Raw genomic sequence first — 21,460 nt, 5'->3', positions numbered from 1 at the left:
CCCATTTTGAAATTTAGTAGAGAGGAAATGCACATTCTGTGAGATCATCCACTGTGATATCTGCTGGGAGGAACTAGAGATGCCATGTGCAATGCTCAGCTCACCCAAACCCTGTCTGGCAGGAAAAGGAATTCCTGTGTAATAAAAATTAAGATAATTGCCTATGAAGAAATGTTTCATTGTCGAGGGTATTTTCATACACATTAGTGGAGAGGAGGTCAAATTCAGAGAACATAAGATCAAGTCTTGGAAGAGATGACTTTGTTTTTGTTTGAATTACCATTTTGTGTTTTTTTTCACAGATGTTATTGGGTTCTGGGGTAAGTCTTTGCTTATTTTTCTGCGGAAAGCTTTAAAGTCCTAAAACTGTGGAAGCTCTGAGCAAAGAGAATATCACTGTTCTCTCAATTTATTCCACATCTTTTAAGGAAGACATTCCACATATATTGAAGAAAACAGCTTTTTTTCTTCTGGCATCTCAAAGTGCAAAGCTGAGCAGTTCACCTGCCTCCATCTGAGCCCCTAGACCAGACTTGCTAATCTCTGAATGTATTCCTGAATACTAGGAATATGGAATTTAAAGGAATCACAGCTGGCTAGTCCTCCCTCATTATCTATTCTCATCCTGCATAAACAAACTTCATGTCAAGGGACAGTGAAAGGAAAGTGTTATTTTCATGTTAAAGAGAGGGAAAATTAAGAAAGGGACAAATATGGGAGGAAGAAGAACTTTTACCGATTTCTGGGCTTTTGTGGCTGGAGTAAGGGCAGTTGGGTGCAGGACAAGGACAGAGCTGTACAGGAGATGCTGTTTTACTCTCAGTCTTTCACTTCCCTATAAATACATGTAAGTTCAGGACTATTGGGACTGGATTTGTAGTGAAGTTTGCTAGGAGAAGTATTGGGGGATGGACTTAGGGGGGGAAAAATTATGAGAACATGCCTTCAAAATAATCAGAATGAGGAGAGATGCTTTTGCTGATGTTGGTCGTGGGCTTGGAAGACCTTGGGTTTGTTCTTAGGTCAACCATAAGACACCATGCAAAGGTTTCAGCTCACACATTAGCTTTGCAGTTGTAACAGGCTTAGGAAAAGGTTCTTCCCAGAGAATAGCTGGGCACTGAGCAGGCTCCCCAGGGCAGTGGGCACAGCACCAGCCTGACAGAGCTCAAGAAGTGTTTGGACAATGCTCTCAGGCACCTTCTGGGATTCTTGGGGCTGTCCTGTGCAGGGCCAGGAGCTGGACTTCATTGGTCTGATGGGTTTCTTCAAGCTCAGGATATTCTGTCATTCTATGATCACTGCAGAGATGCATTTGGGAGTGCCTGTACACCTCCATGGACTTGGACATGCTGGCTGCATCATTTCTCCACAGTGGTTCAGAGAAGCCAGAGTCTGTACAAGATAAGAGACCCTTTGACTGAATCCCTTGTGCATTAGAGAGCCTGCTCTAGCAGATTGAGGTACCACATGAAATACTCCAAGTCTTCATCTGGGAAATAACTTCTGTCTTTCCACCAAAGGGACCTAAGAGAGATAAAAGGATGCCTTTGGACCAAATACATGATCTTCTCATCTACTTTGGCTCTGCTGAGCATCAGCACTGGCATATTAAGAGCAAAGATTTGAAATCAAATCTTCCTGTCTGCAAGTAAAAGGGCAGTGATTGTGGGGTGGAACAACACCTGATGTTGGGATCTTGATAGGATTCGCAAGCCCAGAACTGAGGCAACATACTGCTGACAAATGCTCAGATTTTGATCTCTGCTTGTTTTGATGCAGTAGTCCAAGGGGTCCTTGGATGAACATGTTCCACCACTCTGTCCTTCCAGAGAGACCTCATGCCAGTTTGATACTGAGGGGCCTTGGACTGAGTGGCTGCCTCACTGCTCATCTCCTTCAGCTGCACTCTCCAGAGAACTCTTTTTCCTCCCTCTTTGTCTCCTGCTTAGTAACATCTCCTTCTGTTTGTCCTTGATTTTAACAACTGAGAATGTGCCTGTGTGTTGTCTACACTGGATTTTTGAATGAGTGCCTACTGGGCAGCTGGTGTTGTTGGCATTTTGGTCTAGACTGATGAGAAGAAAGGAGAAGGACTTGGATTCAGGACTCCAAAAATTGAAACCACTTCATTTTTCATCCCCTTTGATTAACTCACTGGTTTATTTGCCTGTAACAATGACAAATGACGCCACCAGCTGATGCTATCACATTTGGCAGAGTCATCCTGGTTTTGAACTCATCAATTAAAAATCTACATTTTATGGTAATGCTTCACAAGCTCTTGGGGGAAAAATGTCTCTGACAGATTCAAGCTAAGCAGGAATCTAAAAGATTCCCAACAGTATGAACAAATAGTTCCTTCATGTCCTACTATTTATTCAGAACTACTAATATTCACCAGTGCTGCTCATTACCATGATTGTAGGATGTCTGTGTTTTTTTCTCATCAGGTTTTTTGTCTGCTTTACAGTGAGTCTAATATTGATGTCATTTACACCAGTGTAAACTGGGAGCACTTTCACAAAAATTGACTGTGCTGGCTTTACAGTACTACAGGCTCCAGAAAGGCTAAAAATGCCTCATCCAAGCAGCTGAGGGCAGGTGGCTGCTTGTTGAAGTAGAGATCTCACCTTTCACTTAAAATCTGGTTCCTGCCTTCCTGGCTTTTAGGAGAGGCTCTCTGAATGCAAACTAAAGAAAGCAAATTAAGCCAGAAAATGTTGTATTCTTCCCCTCTTGTTATTGTTGCCTGAGGGCTGGCAGGGAAGGTGTCTCGTGGAGTTTTCAGGTCAGACACTGCTGAATGTCAGGGCTTTGCATGGAAGTTACCCCATGCCTGTTGCACGCATTAATGCCAGAGACAGTTTTGGTCTCCAAGATGTTCTGCTTGTGGAATGGACCAAACCCTCTCCTGTCCTGGATCACATCTGAAATATTTTACATCCAATGGAGAGCAACACACACCCCAAATCCCCCAGACTTCCTGGCATGCTCCATTAAGGGATCATGAATCCCACCTACTTTCCTAAAATCCAGTTTAATTGCCATAATGAATTTAACAAGTGAATTCAAACTTGGACCCTGCAAGGTCTGTACCCAAATCCTCATGTCCCTGCAAGCGATAGAACATGTCCAAGAAGAGGGGATAGGAGGAAATCTTCAGGAGAAGCTCCAGGCATGGCTCACAGGAGAGTAAATGGTTCCTTTGAATGTTCCCCTACAAGACAGGAGCAAGAAGACAATTTGGACTTTTTTTTTTTTTTTTTCTTACCCAGGCACAGAGGAATGGGGGTTGTGTTCAAACCCACTTTTCTGGGGAACATCTCTAATAAAATCAGGAATGTGATGATCTGTGCTTGCTGCTGTGAGCTCTGCAGCACATGGAAGAGGAGGATGAGTCAAGAATCACATACCTGGAGCTGTGGAGGAGACACAGGTAGAACTAAATGGCCTTTCATTTGACATGAAGTCTAATTTTTGCAGACAAAGCCAGCAGAATGAGTGGCTGTGTTGTAAGTCTGACCTGTAAAATGCGAAGTACTCAGCCCCCCTCCCCTCCTGTGGTGCTGTTAGTAATTAATTCAGCACATCTGCTAATGCTCCTTGTCTCTCTCCACTGCCCATGGCTCTTGTTTAAATGTTAATACCGCATGTGCTACCTTTTATCTGGAGATGAAGATGGATTGCTGTGTCAGACTGGATTTAAATTCATTTTGCTGTTAAAAATTTGTAATTATATTGAAAGGCTGTATGAAGTCCAAGAAGACCTCTATGGGCTACTGTGGTTAATTAGCTGCTACAGATATTGTGCATTCAATCAAATTGTTCTCACTGCATTAAATTTGGTTATTAAACACTTAAAATAGTTGAGATATTAGCAATGCTTGATCGCTGGAAGGTCACACTCTCCGTTACGCATCCAGGCCCTGTGTCAGGCAATTTCAGTGTAAATGGATTTGTGGGTTGAAGAGCCCTCTGGGAAGGGATTTGGTAATGGTTGGCAGATTTGCACAGACACTGAGGATGTAGTGGGAGGCTGGGGCTGGGACATTTATGATGGGATGGGTTCTTCATGCAGCAGATCAGGTGAGATCTGTCCCTGCTTGCAGGCTTCACCAAGCAAACAGTGTTTGTGAGGGACCTGCTGAAAAGGTCCTGTCAGGCTGTTTGTAGGAAGGGAGAGGATTGCTCCAAATAAATTCAGATGCGAGTGAAAAGAAAGCTTTCAATGATGATATGAAATTGGGAAGGGAGCTACCACACATAAATGGAAATGAATGCTGTTGTGTGTTGGCCTTTGACAAAGCCTTGTGACCACAGACAAGGAAGACATCTCTTGAAGGTGCATCTGCTGGCACCAGCAGACAGAATAAAGCTCCTGAGTGGTGGTCTGGGTTCTGCCCAGTTTGTCTGAAGGCATCACGGGATGTGGCTCAGACAGCCCTGGGGTACCCAACACAGACACCTTCACCTTAGAGATGGGGACACTGAGGCAGGAGGTTCGTCAGGGTCACAGACAATAGAAATCTAATCTTTTCTAGAAATAGCCCAAAGCTTCCCCATTGCTCAAAGTGCATTCTGAGCAATGTGCCGTGCTTTCAGTGCTTTATTGGGGTTATTAAAGACAGCCCTCAGCCCCTCTCTGCAGGGAGAGCAGCATGGGGCCCACATTTCAAAGCAATGCAACAGATCCTCCCTCCTTAGCAGCTCTCATCTGCCACCTCCATGCCCCTAAATGGAGAAGGCAGTGAATATTCAGTTCCCCAAAAAAAGTGCAGCAAACTGTGCTGCACCCTTGACTCTTATTCCAGGAGCTCCCCAAAAATCATCATTGCCATCTGCTTCTCCGCAGGAACGTGTGTGCTTGTCTTCACTGGCCTTTCTTTTGGAAAAATACAGAGAAGAGCTATTCTTTCTCTCTCCACTGGACATGTGCTGTCTCCCAGCCCCGCAGCCTGCAGCTGGTTTTCTTTGTCGGAGGATTTTGGCCGAGCTGCGGCGATAATTACACAGCTGGGCAGTGGGAAATCCCGCCCAGTAGCTGACGCCTGCCTAATCGCCGCTGGTTGTGTTCCGAGGCTCCAGGACCTGCTGTAATAACACAGCCACTTAATTAGTCTTTTCCTGAGTAAAGGCTTTGGAAAGCAAAGCAATCGCAGCTTCCTAGATCCTCTTAACTATGTGAGTACACAGTGGGTGAAAACAGCCCTGATAAAGGGCCACAAAAGGAGCTTGTGCAGCTGGGTGTCAGGTATTTGCCCTGCCTCAGTTTCCCCGTCTTGGCTTTCTTGCTATCTCGTGTCAGGACACTCCAAGTAACACCCACGCCTGGGGCGTGGTTTATTACGAGGACATAACAGTTCAAAATGTCAGAATAAATCAATATAAACATTTCCTTCTGTCCCAGGGCTGTCTGGCATTTCATTCACCTCTCCATTTGTGAAGCTTTCACCGCAAGCAGCTCCAGCTCACCACCCAAGCTAACTGCTCCATGTAAGCATGTCTGAAACCAGCCTGTGCTGTTATTTTAGCTTGTTTCTAGGTTTGCATCAATGACAGAGTGTCTCTTCTGTGTTTGGAGAATTCGGACGCTGAATTAACAGCAAGCTGAATTGCAGTAATTTACTGTGCCTGTGCTTTCACCCTGTTGCAACTGGGAAAACTTTGCAGAGGTTTAAACTAATTTATTCCCCTTGCCCTGCTTGCCTTGGGCTTAGGAGACAGCATTGTTAACCACAGCTCAGCTGACAGCATTGCACTGTGTCAAAGCTTAAATAAACTTTGCTGAAAATCAGAGTTGAAAGAGTGTAAAGGGCCATTATTATCCAAACATGGAAAAAGAAAAGAAAACCCCTCATCTGCCCCTCTTCCTCATTGATCACCCAGTCCCCTCATAATCCCTCATTACTCCTTTATTGCCTGGCCTATGAGAATTTACCAGCCCCTCAGACCCTCCTCCTTATCCCTGACCTATCCCCAAATCCTGACAATACCTCCATCCTCATAACCAGCTGATGACCTCTCTCCTCCTCACTCATATTCTTTATTCCTTCCCTTCTCCAACCCACCCCAAATCCATCTCCTTCTGTCAGCAGTTCTTGTCTTGGCTGATTTCTCCAAACATCCTGCTCAAAGTCCTCCAAGTTGGCATTTTTGCTGTGTGGCAACCCCATTTTTGCCTAAATTTGAGACTCTTCACCTCTCCTCTCCCTGGCCCACTCTTCCACTCGCCACTGATGTGTGGTTGCCTTCCCTGTGCTGGCCTTCCTTCACCTGGTCTTCCTCTGCCTGCTCTGGCAGGGCACCAAATAACAACCACAGAAAACATCCAAACAGGCCTTGAAAGCAAGAAGAATAGGGTGCTTAATGGGGGAATGCAGCCATAAGATGGCTCTACTTACAAGGACTCCAAGATCTCTTTGGTTGGATGACTGAAATTCAAAACCCAGTCCAAATTTTTATTGTAGTGTGCTTTGTAAAGGTGCACTATTAAACTCTGGTACTCAGACTCCAGTCCAGATTTCCTCTTTTTCTGTGCAGTTTCTGGTTTCAGTGTTGGGTCAGATCAAAGTTGTCCCTGGAGACGGGGTGCCTACACCTTCTCCATTCTGAGCTGGGTTTGCTCTTCAGTTCCACCTCCAGGTTCAGTGCTCTGGGCAGACATATATCAGTGTTTTTCATTTTCTGTTTAGTCCCTAGCACTGTATTTATGTCAGGAGTTCATAATATCTAATTTTTCTTGTCCATCTTTTGCATCCACATTTTTTGTGCCAAGCTTTGAACATTAAAACAGATTGGACTAGTTCTTTGTGGTAGACCCAGGACCAGCAGCTTTAAAAAACCTGTGGGTAATTGACATTTAGGCACTTTGGAGGACACGTACCAGTAGCTTCTTCTCCCAGAGCCACACATCCAAATATGCTCCCAGTACAAACACTGCTGAATCCAGACTCCAGTTATTTATTTTCCTTTGCTGCATTTCTTATTTCCTGAGAGTTGGTATCTCACAGAAAAAGCTCAAGCCATTCCCAGCTCAGAGTTATCTGTCCTCCAAGGCAGCTCTAAAGCTTGGCCATGTGGTGGTCAAAACCAGACCAAGATCACCACTCTGAGTCCCCTGGGTGAGAGAAGAGAGGAGGGAAGAGGAGAAAAGTGAGGGTATGATAGTCCCTCCAATGGATCTGCTTACAGAGCTCTTGGGTGAAATTGTTCATTCAAAACATTCTTTTTGCTGAAAATGCTTTTTTTTTTTTTTTTTTTTTTTTTTTTAAATAAAAACAAAAATTTGTGGGAAATGTCCAATTTCAACAACAATTTTAAGGTTTTCATTGAGGAAGAAAAAGCTTGAAAAATGTGCAGTTTTTTGGCAAAAGTAAGCTAAGGAGTTTGGCAAAAAACCAAATGAAAACCAAAAACCAGAAATCCCAAATTGTTTTGGTTTCTGGCCAAAATGTTTCCAGTTTTTGATTGCCAGAAACCAAACATTTTTGAGTTTTTGCTTCTTGAATGAAAACCCCTGAACTTCTGAGGAAAAAATGTTAAGATAAGCTTTTGTTTTCTCCGATTGTCTTTCATAGGAGCAGAAACAATTTCTGCCTTTTCCCTTTCTCCTCTGCAGATGGATGTGTGTGGCTGTGGGACTGTGATGTTCGGTTTCTGAGCTCCATTTGCCTGTCAACCTGAGCTGCAGCACTTTCTCTGCCTGGCTTAACTCCTCCAGCCCTGGCTGTCTGCCCACTTCTGGCTGTTCATGGGCAGGTTTGAGCATCCTCTGCAAAATGCTTCAAGCCTTCAGCTTCCAGAAGCCTGCTCAGCTTCTCGGGAGTATCTGAGGATTGCAAACACATTATAGGACTAGCTGGGCATTATGCAGGATCTGGCCCTCAAAAATTTACCTTCATCTTGGTGGGGAAGCCTGGATTAGGCAACACATCTTGGCTTCCTAATTGTGATTTTTCAGCCTTGCTTACCACCCACTGTGCCTGGGATTACACCTGTCTGCGTGTGCATGTTCTGCATTGCTGTGTTCCAGCTTGGATACACTCCCTTAAAAACAATTACTTCATGTGGTGGATCTAGTTAACACTCCTTCCAGCTCTGAGCTGCCTCTGACCCTGCAGATGCTAAGTGTTAGCAGTTGTGCTCTAGTTGCTGTAATTCTCATTACCTCAGTGTAGACAAGACCTGTTTTCACCTTAAAAGCTTTAAAATCTTTTAGGGGAATCCCTACGGAGGGCTTGATGATGGGGGTGGCTTTTTTTCTTCCCAAAAAATGCTGAGTGCCAGTATCTGCCAGCTCCTTCACTGGAGCTATGTGAGATGGGCACTTGTGGCAGCTCAGCCAACTTTTTGCCCTTTACCAGCCTGCTGAAGTCATTGCCAAATATAAGGCCAGGCCCTAGTGGGTTTTCTTCTTGGTTTCAGATGTGAAGGTGACCAGCTGTTGATTGAGTGTTGCAGAGATCTTTGGAGAACAGTGTGCATTCAGCTTGGAGATGAAGGGCTAAATTCAGACCATTTGTGCTCTTGGCATGCTGCTCCTCCTCATCGCTGTGTGTTTGCTTTAGAAGCCTGACTGGCTGACATGCCCCGGCCGCCAGCTAATGCGGATTAATTCTGACTCTCTTCAGGCTTCAAGGAAACAGATTGCGGAGGGGTTTTCATCACAAGGGGAATGAAAGAAGCTAGCAGAGTATCTTAACCCAAACCACGTCACCCATTGCTTTCAATCAGAAAGGAGGACAGATGAGATTAACCTCAAAACCCCCCTGGCTTCCTGCAAACCACAGTGCCAAGTGAGAGAGGAATGCAGGAAGAGGATGATTTTTTTTTTTTTTTGTGGACATGTAAGGAACTGGACTTAGACCACCAAGCCCATTCCACACTGGCCACTGAACAGTCATCAGAGGGTGTTGACTTTTGACCACTACTGTTTTTGTTAACAGGAAAAATAAAACCATATGTTGCCTAAGTAGATGCACAAAACTTTTCTCCAAATCCCCACAGACAAACTGTCAGCAGCAAAAGTATTTACTTTGGTAATGCAGCTGGGCTTAATCCCAGCCCCATTGTGTTTGTGCATGCCTTTTCACCACGGAGCTCAATAACATGCTGTTTGTGAAGAGGGTGAATGAATGCATGCAGTATGATTTCGGTTATTAGGCCTATCGGTTACAGCCCGAGACAAAAGGCTGGAGTCAACAATGGTAGCACTACATAGGCCCTGCTCATGCTTCGAGTTAGGCTAAATGGCAGTCTCAGTCATCAGTCACGTCAACTAGCCATCAGCTTGAGGTAGGACAGCAGGACTTGGCCCGGTGGTGCAGATCCTCAGCTGGCTTAAATCAGTGTAAATCCAGTGTAGTCCAAGGAGCCACAGCTGAGGATTTTGGCGCCTACTGTCTATTTTTGAGTTTAGTGGTTGTTGAATGCTCAATTCTCTGGGCTGCAGGCTCCTGCAGCTGAGCCGTGGATGTGCTCTCAGGCTGCTTCCTCTTGGCTGGGGGTCACAAATGTCAGTGAAGTCCCTGGATGGCACCTCCGTACGTGCCAGCCCCGGGGCAATCCCAAGCACAAACACAGGCTGAGTGGAGAATGGGTTGAGACCAGCCCTGGGAGAAGTGTAGCAGCGTGAGGTTCCACAGAGAAGGACTTGAGGGTGTTGGTGGTTCAGAAGCTCAACATACCCCCTGATGAAGATTGTCAGTGTGCACATGAAGCCCAAAAAGCCAGCTGTCTCCTGGGCTGCATCACAAGAAGGGTGACCAGAAGGTCAGGGGAGGTGATTCTGTCCATCTGCTCTGCTCTCATGAAGCCCCACCAGCCGTGTTGTGTCCAGCTCTGGGCCCCCAACATAAGAAGGATGTGGACCTGCTGGAGCAAGTGCAGAGGAGGTCACAGAGGTGATCAGAGGGCCAGAGCTGTGGAGATGGGCTGGGACAGCTGGGGGTGTTCAGCCTGGAGAAGAGAAGGCTACACCTTCCAGTACCTAACAAGGCTTCAAGAGAGCTAGAGAGGGACTTTTTATAAGAGTATCAAGTGACAGGACAAGGGAGAATGGCTTCAAACTGACAGAGGGCAGGTTTAGATGCAATATGAGTAAGAAATTGTTTACTCTGCAGGTGGTGATGCACTGGCACAAGTTTCTCAGAGAAGCTGAGAAATGATGGCTGCCCCATCTCTGGAAGTTCTCAAGGCCAAGTTGGATGGGGCTCTGAACAACCTGGACTAGTGGAAGGCATCCCTGTCTGTGGCTGGGAGCTTGGATAGAGATGATCTTCAAGGTGCCCTTCTATCCCAAACCATGTGAGGATTTTATGACACGGCTTCATCAAAATTTGTGTGCAGAGTAACTCCATTTTATTGAGTACCGTGAACACTGAATGTTTTAAACAGGTGCTGGGGAAGATCAAACCAGGCACCAAATCTGTTCTCTTGTGAGAAAATTTGTGCAATCAAGGACAAGTCCTACAGCAGCAGGTCCATGCCTGGTGCTGACACTGATTTGGGCATGGGTCCCCTGGCAATAGGAGAGTGCTGTCAGTGTGCCCTGGTCCCCACTGTGCTGGTGACAGGGCATGGTGCACCCTCCTTACAAACTTGCCAAAGGGCAGTTTTACAGCCTGAAAAGATGGAGCTGTTGCAATTGTAGTTTGGAAAGGGGATGGAAAGCCACCTGTACTCATTGTCACCAGAAGAGCCATGATATTTCAGAATGGTTCCTTCTGAACCAACAGCTGCAGCTGGAGGTGTGAAAGTTGTCCAGCTCCCACAAAAAACTGTTTTGATGCCTTTTTCTTGTGCTGGAAGTACTGCATGGAGATGAATTTGTAGCAAACAGAGTTGTGCTTTAACTTTGAGGAACCCTGACCATGGTTAGCTTAATGCAAATTATCTGTTCCCAAACACAAAATAAGTGAGGAAGAGGCCAAATTTCTTTTTGTAAAAAATACAAAGAACTGCTTTTCTCAGGGTAAAGGCTCATAGATAAACCAGATGTTCCCAGATAAAAGATCTGGTTCTGCTGACACTTCCAAAAAATTTTTCTAATATAATAAACTTGAGCAGATTGCTGATAGATCTATGCAACACAAATCATTCAGACCTGCAAAAAACCCATTACAAGATGGGTGATTTAAAATATCCTTTGTAGACCTGCACACCAAAATAAAACACCTGATAAAACTTAGGGACAGTCCCTAAAATACCCCTGTAAAATATGGGATACTGGTGTTGAGGCTGACACCATTTGCTTCACAAAAAATATTACAGTGCCACCAGTTATTTCCATAACACCAAACCTTTGAGATGAGAAGTTGACATATTTTGGGGCAGTGGCAAAGAAAAGCAAGAAGAAATTAAAACAGAGAGAAAGCCCAGAACCTTGGACATGCTCTGGAAACACACACTTTCAGAATCACAAAGCCATGAAGCTATGGCAGTGTCAGAGTATTGACACCTGATTAAAACACTGACACTCTGTGCTGTGAAATGCACAAAAGAAATCTTCTGTCCTGAAGAGCTGATGGGCACCAGCAGGCCAGGGCAGGGCTGGGAGGCTTTGCAGAAGGAACATTGAAGACAATGAGGCAACCATTAAAATGGAAAATGCTGGTATTTTTTCTGTTTTTTTGGGGAGTGGCAAAATGACTCTTTTGTGGAAGAATTTCAGCTTTCAGCAGAGAAAATGATCCTTTTGATATTTTTTCCACAAAGAAATTTTCCTCTCTTTATTTTTTATTTAGGCTGCTGTTGCCACTGAATCTCAATATTTTCTTCAAAATTTCCTGTGGGGCAAGAGACTGGGAATTAATTTAAATATTTTTTTCTGTATGGAAGTTCTAAACCTCTCTGTGATGCCCTCATCTTTTTTCTTCTCCTCCTTATTCAGGATTCAGTTCCCTATTCAAGACTGTTCTTGAGCAAAGCTGCTTGAAGGGACTCCCAATGCTTCTTAGCCCCACACATTTTCTTTCTGTTGCTTGGCAGTTTTCTGTCCTGCAGCCATGCCAGAACAGCTGCTCATGGGTCATGCTGCAAATGGGGTCTGTGCAATTTATTTAAATCTCACTTATTTTGTTTCCCCCGCCTTTGGTGCCAAGTGTTTTCTTTCACTGACCTGCTTTACAGATGATTGAACAGGTCCTAAGGAGGAAAACATTCAGGGACCTCTTTAGCTGGCTTTGCCTCTGGAAAAATGCCACATGGAAGATGTTAGGGGAGCATTTTCTGGCCAGTGCTTTGTGTCATTGAAGCAATCAGCTCTGAGTTCAGTCGTGGGTGGAACAAGGTCTCCTCTGCTGATCTCAGTGCTGTGTCTTCCTATGCCAAGTTGTTCCAGGTAATGAAGGTCTGAGCAGCACATCCAGGGTGGGTGTTGCTTGGGAAAGGACACGAGCACGAGCGCTCCCGGAACGGTCACGGGTTGTTGGTTAATGCCATTTTCAAGGCTTCCCATGCCTTTGCTTGGCCGTGGTGCCCAGAGCAGGCTGCTGCGGGAGACAGGGTTGAACCACAGGAAAATTATAAGTGAGTTAAAAACGTTCATGGCCTCCTCAAGCCAGCTAGGATGCTATTTAAAGGACTGTATTATTCCCTGCTGCATCTTCTGGCCTGCACAGGGAGCTTTCATTAGCGCGGCTGGCAGAGAGAGAGAGAGAGAGAGAGAGAGAGAGAGAGAGAGAGATAGCGCCTTGGAGAGCTCACGCGGCTTGAAAGAGCCTTTGACTGTGCATCTTGCAAAATGTTTTCTCTGAGCTGTCAAAATATGCATCTGTCAAACCAGAGGAGTCTGGAATGTGTTACGTGTGCATTGGTGCACTGCGGCCAACAGAGCTGGAGCCGTGGGCAGGGGCGTCACAGCAGGGGCTCCCTGAACCCCAGTGAAGACACCGTGCTCCATGGGGCATGTATGAGCTCCTAGGAAGTACCTCAACCCCTCAAAACCAAGGGGGATTCTCTCCAGGGGTCACAAATGTATTGAGCCCTCTTAGATTTGCAAGCAAGTGGCATTTGGCTACCCCATCCCTCAAAGAAGGGCAGGTCCCTTGGTTTTCTTCTCTTCTCTCCCACATGGGAAGAGCCTCCCAGAAGTGGATGTGAGGGTGCACAGGTTCGTGTGTCACTGCACACAGTTACAGCCTCTGTGGATTGACCTGAGAACCCTCACAGGTGACAGAGCTTCCAGAACTGATGTGGTCCAGTCTTGCCCCAGAAAAAACTTTTGTGGGCTGAAGACTCTCCTGCCCTGCTGTGTCTGAGCTGTTGAGGAGCAGGACGCTGGCCATCACTCAGCCTTGAAAACAAGTGAGGTGCTGTTGTAATTTGGGATTCAGCTCTCAGGAGTCCATTTTGTGTGTCTCAAGCCCAGCCCTCAGGACATGAAGGCTGTTGAAGGGGGCTGTTCCAGCATCCAAATTTTCATGAGGAGAAGGAAAGTGCACCACAAAGCAAACTCTGGTAACACAGGGATGGAGAGGCAGGCAAGCTGCTTTCAGTAAAAATCCTGGGCAGTAAAACTCCTGAATATTGGGATACCTGAGTAAAACCCTCTGGAGCCTCTTGGAAGCTGTTTGGAGGCACTTTATTTAGAGAAGAGATTTCGGTGTCCTGTGTTGTCAGAAAACATCCAAGTGAGTCCTGATCACGGCCAGAGGATGTCCTTCGGAGCATGTGGGATTTCTTGGCCGGGCTTGGTGGCTTGCTGTGCTGCTGGAGCCCTCGTGATGGTGCCAGGCTGACTCTGCGACAGTGCCAGGTGCCAGCCATGTCCCCAAGGCAGCCCAGGGAGCAGGTTCCTGCCGAGCTGCTCGCTATTGGGAATGCAGGCATAGTGTTTCCATGAGTAAGCCTCGTTTGCAGGGGTGCATGTTTGCAGGATGAGGCCATGGAGCGAATTGGTGACTGAGCTCCTGCCCTGCTGCAGAGCTGATGAGGTACATGTGATGTGGAGCTGGGCAAATGCACGCTCGAGAGCTTTTAATTTCACGCTTCCTGAGCAAGCGCACTGTTCTCCGTGACAACTGCAGGACTCTTGGTGGGTTTATTTCTGTATTAAATCTAGCTTTTCTTTAAAAGTAGAAAAGGCTTAAAATAAGGGTGATACAGAGATGGGGTGGGTTTTCCTGTGGGCTGGGGCAAGTGGCATCTTTCTGGTTTGCACAATGTGGCGTGGTCCTACCCTGTGGATGAGACACTGCACATCACTGAACATTCAAAAATACACATTGCAAACACCTTGCTCACTTTGAGCTGTGGCCTTTTCCTTCTAAGCACAGTGGATTACAAATGAGGTGTGAGGTAGGGGCGTGCAAGGAGTCCCCAGGCAAAGTCAGAAAGGTTTAGTACCCCCAAACAGCAGGTCCCCCATTCAGGTCCTGATTGCAGTCTCATGTCATGTTGACATCACATAACTGGAGCTGATGTGCTCCCAGAAGGACTAATTAGTTTTGATTTTGGATGATGCTGATGTGGCCAGACCATTTCCAGCTCTGAGGTCACCTCTGGGATCTGTGCACCATGCTTTGTGCTGCTGTGCTCCCAGGTGTCCACAGAAAGACACTGCTCCTCCATTTAGGGAAGTGCAAGGAAAGAAAGGTAGTGAATGTAGCAAAACTGTTGGGTTTGTAAATGTAATTTTTTTTCCTTTAATTCACTGACTGCTCTACAGCCCTAAACACCACCCTGGAACTACAAATCCTTACCAGATTTCTAGTCCTTACCTGGCTTCTAATCCTTTAAACCCATTTTCCCCCATCTAGCAGATAGCACATGGAAAACTTTGTGTTCATGGTCATACTCCCTGCACGGATGTGAGTGCAGTCCAAGCAAATAAATCCTGAGTGCAAGCATTCATACATGGAGAACTTCACACTCAGAAACATGACCACACTAAATTGCTGCCAGAGTTTTAAAGGCAGCTTTTGAAAATATTGGCTCTACATCTTGTGTTTCTGCAGCAAATGGTTTGATTCATCAGGGAAACACCAGCTAACTGCTCATCGGACTACATCCTGGAGATGCAGGGAGCAGGCAGGCTGGGATGGAGACAGCTCTCTGCTTGTACATAAATACACCCTGGACTGATTATCTACAGAGCAAAAGGAAATCTTTATGATTTCTGCCTTTATTTGCCATGTCTCTGTAATTACAAAGACTTGGTATAGAAGAATATCTTTCAAGTATATGAAGCATATGCTCCCCAGAAACACTCAGCAGCAATGTTTTTGGCACCCGTGACTAATGCTTGCAGAAGGTTCAATTTCCTGACCGTCAGCACCAGGTTTTACTAAGAATGAACATTTCCCCTTTATTTTTCCCCCAGTTCCCAAAGTATTATTGATAGTTGATTACTACTGTTTTATGTGAGGTCATAGCAATTAGTTTTGAACTGCAGACCTGCAAATGTGCAGTCTGTAAAACTCAGGTCAGTGTTGGAGTGCAGAGGTAGTATATGTCTGTAAGCCACCCTGAGGCTATAAACTCCACCATGGAGAAGTCAGGAGATTCCAGAGTGAAGACGTGATCTGCAGTGTTCCTTTAGCTTTTACAGACATACATCTCATGAAGGACTCATGACCATTTTGCAGTGTTTTTGTGCAGGATCTGCTCCTTTCAGCTCACCAAAGAGGCACTGCTCTTGCAAGGATCATCCACTCAGCATTTCATGTCAGCCTCGGGGTTGCTCCAATGTGTGCTACAAATGAGGTGGGACAGCTCTACCCCTCTCAGCCTTGGCTGCTTGGGACCCTGCTCACCCCACAGCTCCTTTCTCTCTTCTGCTGGCTCAAGGCTGTCCATGGGTCTTGCCAGCTTGTCTCACTTTCAGCCCTCTCAGCCTTCTTCCAAAACAACTCCCTTGCTTTCCTCTGTACAGCAAGCCCAGGAGTGATTTATGGTGTAATTAATGAGTTATGTACTATTAAAATGCATATCATGGAAAGGGGTAGAGCAATGGGATCTTCTGCTTCCTTCCTAAACTTAAGCCCATGGTTTACACTCTCTTACGTATTTGGGATGGGGGCCAGGATATTAGGAAAAAGTTCTTCACTGAAAGAGTGGTTAAGCATTGGAATAGGGTCCCCAGGAAAGTGGTGGAGTCTCCATCCCTGGAAGTGTTCAGAAAACAAGTAGGTGTGGCATTTTGCGATATGGTTCATGTTGGTATTTGGTCAAAAGTTGAACTTGATAATCTTGCAGGCCTTTTCCAACCTTAATGATCCTATGATTCCATGATTTTATCAGAGGGAACATGCTTATGGGGACAGGACCTCAATTTTAATACCTGCCAGTGTTTGAAGTAAATGATCTTTCCTTGCACAAAACCCATCCCTGACACTGTCACTGGGACACCAAACTGGTTTCTTGTGCTTAATGCTATGAGAAATCCCTTGGGCTTCAGAAAGATTAAGCACACTGATGCTCCCAAATCACACTTGTTTCAATATTGATACAAAAGGACACTGATTTTATAAGTTACTGGTGTGTTGTGGGTAAAAATTTTGAAGCAGTGTCTTGGGCAAGCTTATTCTATGTGTAATGCTGGGTTAAATTTTATACCCCCCAGCCCTTAACTTTTATAACATGTTTTGATTCAATCAGGATTTGCCTGAATGCACTTGGTTATAACTGAGGGCAGCATTTGTCCTCCTTTGCTGCTAAGTGTGGTTACACTTAAAGTGATCCTTGAAGGAAAAGGTACACTAATAACAGTAAAATTAAATTACCAAATACCTATCAATGACAAAGTGTTGTGGAAAACACTTTGATCTGAATAGAACACTTAGCTCTACACAAAATGAAATATAGTCTGATACCTAGGCCTTTTCATAAGCAAGTGGAAACAAATGTAATTATGATAGGAAGAGAGAAAAATCAATGTTTTGATTTGAAAATTAGTCTTTTCTAGATTGTTTTTTCTGGCTGAGACAATCTGACAGCATTTTATGACATATTTTGATCTGCTTGAAATTGTTTCTCTTTCTCTCTCTTTTTTTTTTTTTCTTTTTTTTTTAACCAAAAAGTTGTATTTTTGGCTGAAAATTTTTACTGTATCCAGAAAGGGAAATTGTTCTGTCAAGGGTATTGTAAAAGGCCCTGTGTTTCATTGCCTTTTAATGGAACCTTAATAGAAGTTGGCAGTGCAGATGACGAAGCTGGAAGGCTGCAGTGAAACTTGAACAATCAGAAATTGTTCAGAGGTTCATGGCCATGAGAGAGCCCTTGAAGCCCATAACTGTTCACTGGGCCATAAAAGTGGCTGATCTCATTTCTTCCCATCACGTCCCATCCTCAGCAGAAACTCTCACGACTGCAAGGAGCCCATGGGGGACCATGCTGTGGCTGTTGATTTTAGATGGAAGATGTGCAGATACTGCAGTGAGGATGGGAAGGATCAGCTTCACCAAAAAAAAAAAAAAAAAAAAAAAAGCATTGAAATCTGGAAAAGCTCTTGGGCCTGTGAAGGAGAGGATAAATTTAATCAATGCCAATGTTTCCTGCCGATTCAGAAAAGCCTGACTGTGCATTAAGCTGTAATGACCTCTGGCAGACTTTTAATCTAGGTGTGAGCATTTTAACTTCCTTTGTAATGAGGAGCATGGTTTCTAAATCCTTTGAAACAGTTGCATCTGAATGGGTTTATGCCACTTGCAGCTTACATTGCACCCACTGGAAGTTCCTTGGCTTTTTGCTGGAGTACTCCTGAAACCAGAGTTAGAAGAAATATTCCTCAGGGATGACACTACCTGGGCTGGTGCTTCTCTTGCTTTTCCACACTGGTTATTTGTTTCTCTTCATTGCTGCTACGTATCAAAAAGCTTTTAGCTCTTAGTCTATTGGTTTGTCTATTGCAGAGCCTTTCATAATGGTTATTTCCTGGTAGTGAATGCTGAACTTGGTCTAGGGGGACTTGTTTGTAGCATAGTTTTCCGCAATTTCCCAAAATTTACACAGCAATTCCAAGCTTATTATATGGGGCATAGTATGTAATTACAGGCATAACATGTTAGGTCCTAATAACAGCAAATATATCATTACACAAATCATTCATGTTCCTGTGCTGATATTTTTATATGGAGCGGGTGAATACAAGTACTAATAATGACAATACCCATCTTACAGCTGCAGTGTAATTGGTGCCACTGTGACATGAAGCAGGGCAGGGGCAGGAGTAAGGAAACTGCCACTGAAATATGGTTGAGTCCATGAAATACCACATCCAAAAAAACAAGGTGAAAACCCTCTCTTTATAGTTTAAATATGAGAATTTGATTCATTAACACCCAGGAAGAGGGATCCACATTTTCTTGCTTAGATGATGGATCTCCTAGTTATTTATGGGAAGGGGAGATGGTTTTTCAGACCCCAGAGTTGTGGAGGGAGGGAAGGAATCCTATAAATGCAACAGCAAAGAGAGTTGAGGCAGCAGGTCACCAGGTGAGCTGTGCACATGGTGGGTCTCACCTTCCAGCTTGGAAAAGCTGGGCTCAGCCCAGGATTTGTAATAAAAGTGCTTTGAGTCATAGTAGACCTCCCCTAAAAGGTGATCCCTGCCAAAGGTTGTAGGGAGGTGTTAGTGCTGGCATGTGTCAGACAGCCCTGGGTGGGGATTAAGGATGCAGAAGGGGTTCAAGGCCAGTCCTGACCTTTGCATGCAGCTCTGTGGGGGATTTGTGTTCATACATATGGGTTTATGAGGATTTATGAGTGATTTGGGTTGATGCACATTGGTTCATGGGTTGATAAAGCACTGCTGTCCTGGCACTCCAAGATGCACCATCTCAGCCCTTGGCACGAGGGCAGCTTGGTGGAGGGTAGAAACAATGGAGATTTCTTTTTCCTGTACTAGTATATCAAAAAGTTCAGGCAGTGACTTTTGTTTCAACATCTACATATTTATATCTGCTGCATAGTTTAGGCTGAAATTTGTTTCCTTTGCTGACAGGTTAACCTGCTTTCTGGGGTCTGTCTGCAGCAGCCCACCAGCACCTTTGCCAACAATAACCTGGATTTACAATGCTGAGCCCCCATTTTCCACAGCAGCAGGACAAGGGTCAGCCACTCTCATTTTGTTCAGGTCTCCAGAGCACTTCTAAGTGACAATGGGAGGAGAAAAAAACACTAGGCTTGGGTCTGCCCTGAGGCATATCCTCGGGGACACATGGTTGGGAGTTATTAACAGGACCTAGTTTGTATTGGCCACCTTGGTTTGGGCAGAAAGTTTCTGTTTTGGCACCCTATTTTGGTATGGAAATATCCCAGTTAGAGCAGAGATGATGAATGGGAACCATGGCAGCCAGAACCAGCCTGCCAAAGTGATTTTACTCAGCCATGCAAAGATTGATGGGTTAGCCTGAGTGGGAGTATTTCTATTGATGTGGGGCAGAGGGAGGAGATGCTCAGCTGAGCCTGGAGAGGGTTGTTGTGCAAACGTGGTTGTGTTGGTCTAGAAATCATATAATCATAGAATATCCTGAACTGGGGAGGACCCACAAGGATCATCAAAGCTCAACTCCCAGCCCTACACAGGAGAAGCCCAAAAATCACACGGTGTGCCTGACAGCATTATCTCAGCACGCCTCAAACTCTGTCAGGCTTGGTGCTGTGGGGAGCCTGTTCCAGTGCCCAGCACCTTCTGGGTAAAGTTCATTTCCTTAATATCCAACTTGAACATCCCCTGACACAACTTCATGCTGTTCCTTCAGGTCCTAATGGTTACATCCAACACTGAAAGCCACATTGAGCTCAGTGCTCAAGGACAGAAATTGTAAGAAAAGGTCATATTACTCCCCTGCATCTCTACTAACCCCGCCAACCACGAGCAACAGGGAACTCTCAAAAGAAAGGAATCTGGCTTTATGGGGCAGATTATTCCACACATCTTTGAGACTTCATAGACTGCCTTTCAAGCCCTGGCAACTTCAGGTGTTATATAAGTGGTGATACAAGACCTGGTTTCAAAAAGTTTGGATTTAAAGGTGTCTGCAGGACAGAGCTCCTTGTGCAAGAAGGACTTGGCACCTGCAAGGACATTATTTAACAAGCAGGTAAGAGGTGACTCTGCCTCAAATCCTGTGCAGGACTTCAAACAAGTCTGGCAGCGTTGTCACTTTCATAAGAGGATCCTTTGGTATCCTTTGGTTTGGTATCAATTTGGCCACTGAATTCCTTCAGCAATTGCTAGATCAGAATTAAGGGGAAGAGCTGATGCCCTTCACCCACCACAACTGGCACCTTTGCAGTGGCTGCAGCACGAGCAGTGGGTGCAGTGCTTTACAGCTAGGAAGTGTTATTGTGTTGGTGTGTGATTTCTGATTAAATATAGCATCTGGGTCTAATGTGGCATTCAACATCCATGAAAAACCCAAATATCTCCCCTTTACATAGAGAACATCATCTCCCCTTGGTCCCACGGTGGGTCAGGGTCAGCTGAGCAGAGCTGTCATCCTTTGTGGGGGCTGTGTTTCCAAGGCTCCTGTGCTCTCCCATCCAATACGTGGAGCTGGGAGTCGGCGCCAACTGGGAGCAAAGGTTTTGGCTCTGCTGACCCCAGGAGGTGACAGCACGAGGGCTGTTTTGCTTTTCCAGCATGATAACAAACATCATTCCCTCGTTATCTTCAGAGAGAGAGACCTCTCGGGGAGGGCAGGAGTGAGGCAAGGTCAGCTCTGTACCTCAGCTGACACCACTGTGTGCCCGCCCATGAAAGCCTCCCATGACAGTGTCCAAACTCACATGTTTGCCACCCTTTGGTAAACATTTGTCCTTCTTGTTGTTGTCAGGGCTGGTTGGTGGAGCTGGGCTGAGATGCAGGGGCAGTGGCAGTGGTGGCCTTACTGCTCCTCTCGCCTTGCCTGACCTCCCTGTGATTCAAAAGCACCCACACAGCCCCTTCAGAGACTCGCTCACTTAAATCAGGCAAACCAGTTTAGTTTTTTAGCTTTTAGGGACTTTCACTCTGCCATCACATACTGGAGGGTGGGAATTGCAGGGAATATTAAAGGAAAGTGAATTTGGGAAGTTTTAAGTGAGCAACATAACCCCAAGAGTTAATATTTCCCTAATCAGGGGGACAAAAAATACTGTGTGACCTCAAGTCCTAGCTGCAACCCAGTGATGCTGTCCAGCTTGTGACTTACGTATTTGCAGCAAATTCCTTATCTATAACAGGCGTTGAGAGGAAAAAAAAAAAAAAAAAGGTAAATAAAGCCTATCAGCAGTATTGTATCGTTGACTCTCCCTGCAGACCTTGCTTTACTGATAATTATTAACTCAAATGGAGAGCCATTGCAGCCATCATAACTAAAATATGATGGTACTTCTCAAATTAAAAATGCTCAGTGAATGCTTCACTCAGCTCAAAGAAAGAAATGCCCACAGAGATTCCTGTGTGTACCAGGACAACTTGGGGTTGTCCCCATTGCTCTTGCTCAAAACCCAGATGTGAGAATTGCAGCAT

Source organism: Vidua chalybeata, chromosome 4, assembly GCF_026979565.1.
Source record: "Vidua chalybeata isolate OUT-0048 chromosome 4, bVidCha1 merged haplotype, whole genome shotgun sequence".
Taxonomy (NCBI): domain Eukaryota; kingdom Metazoa; phylum Chordata; class Aves; order Passeriformes; family Viduidae; genus Vidua; species Vidua chalybeata.
This window is presented reverse-complemented; position numbering follows the sequence as displayed.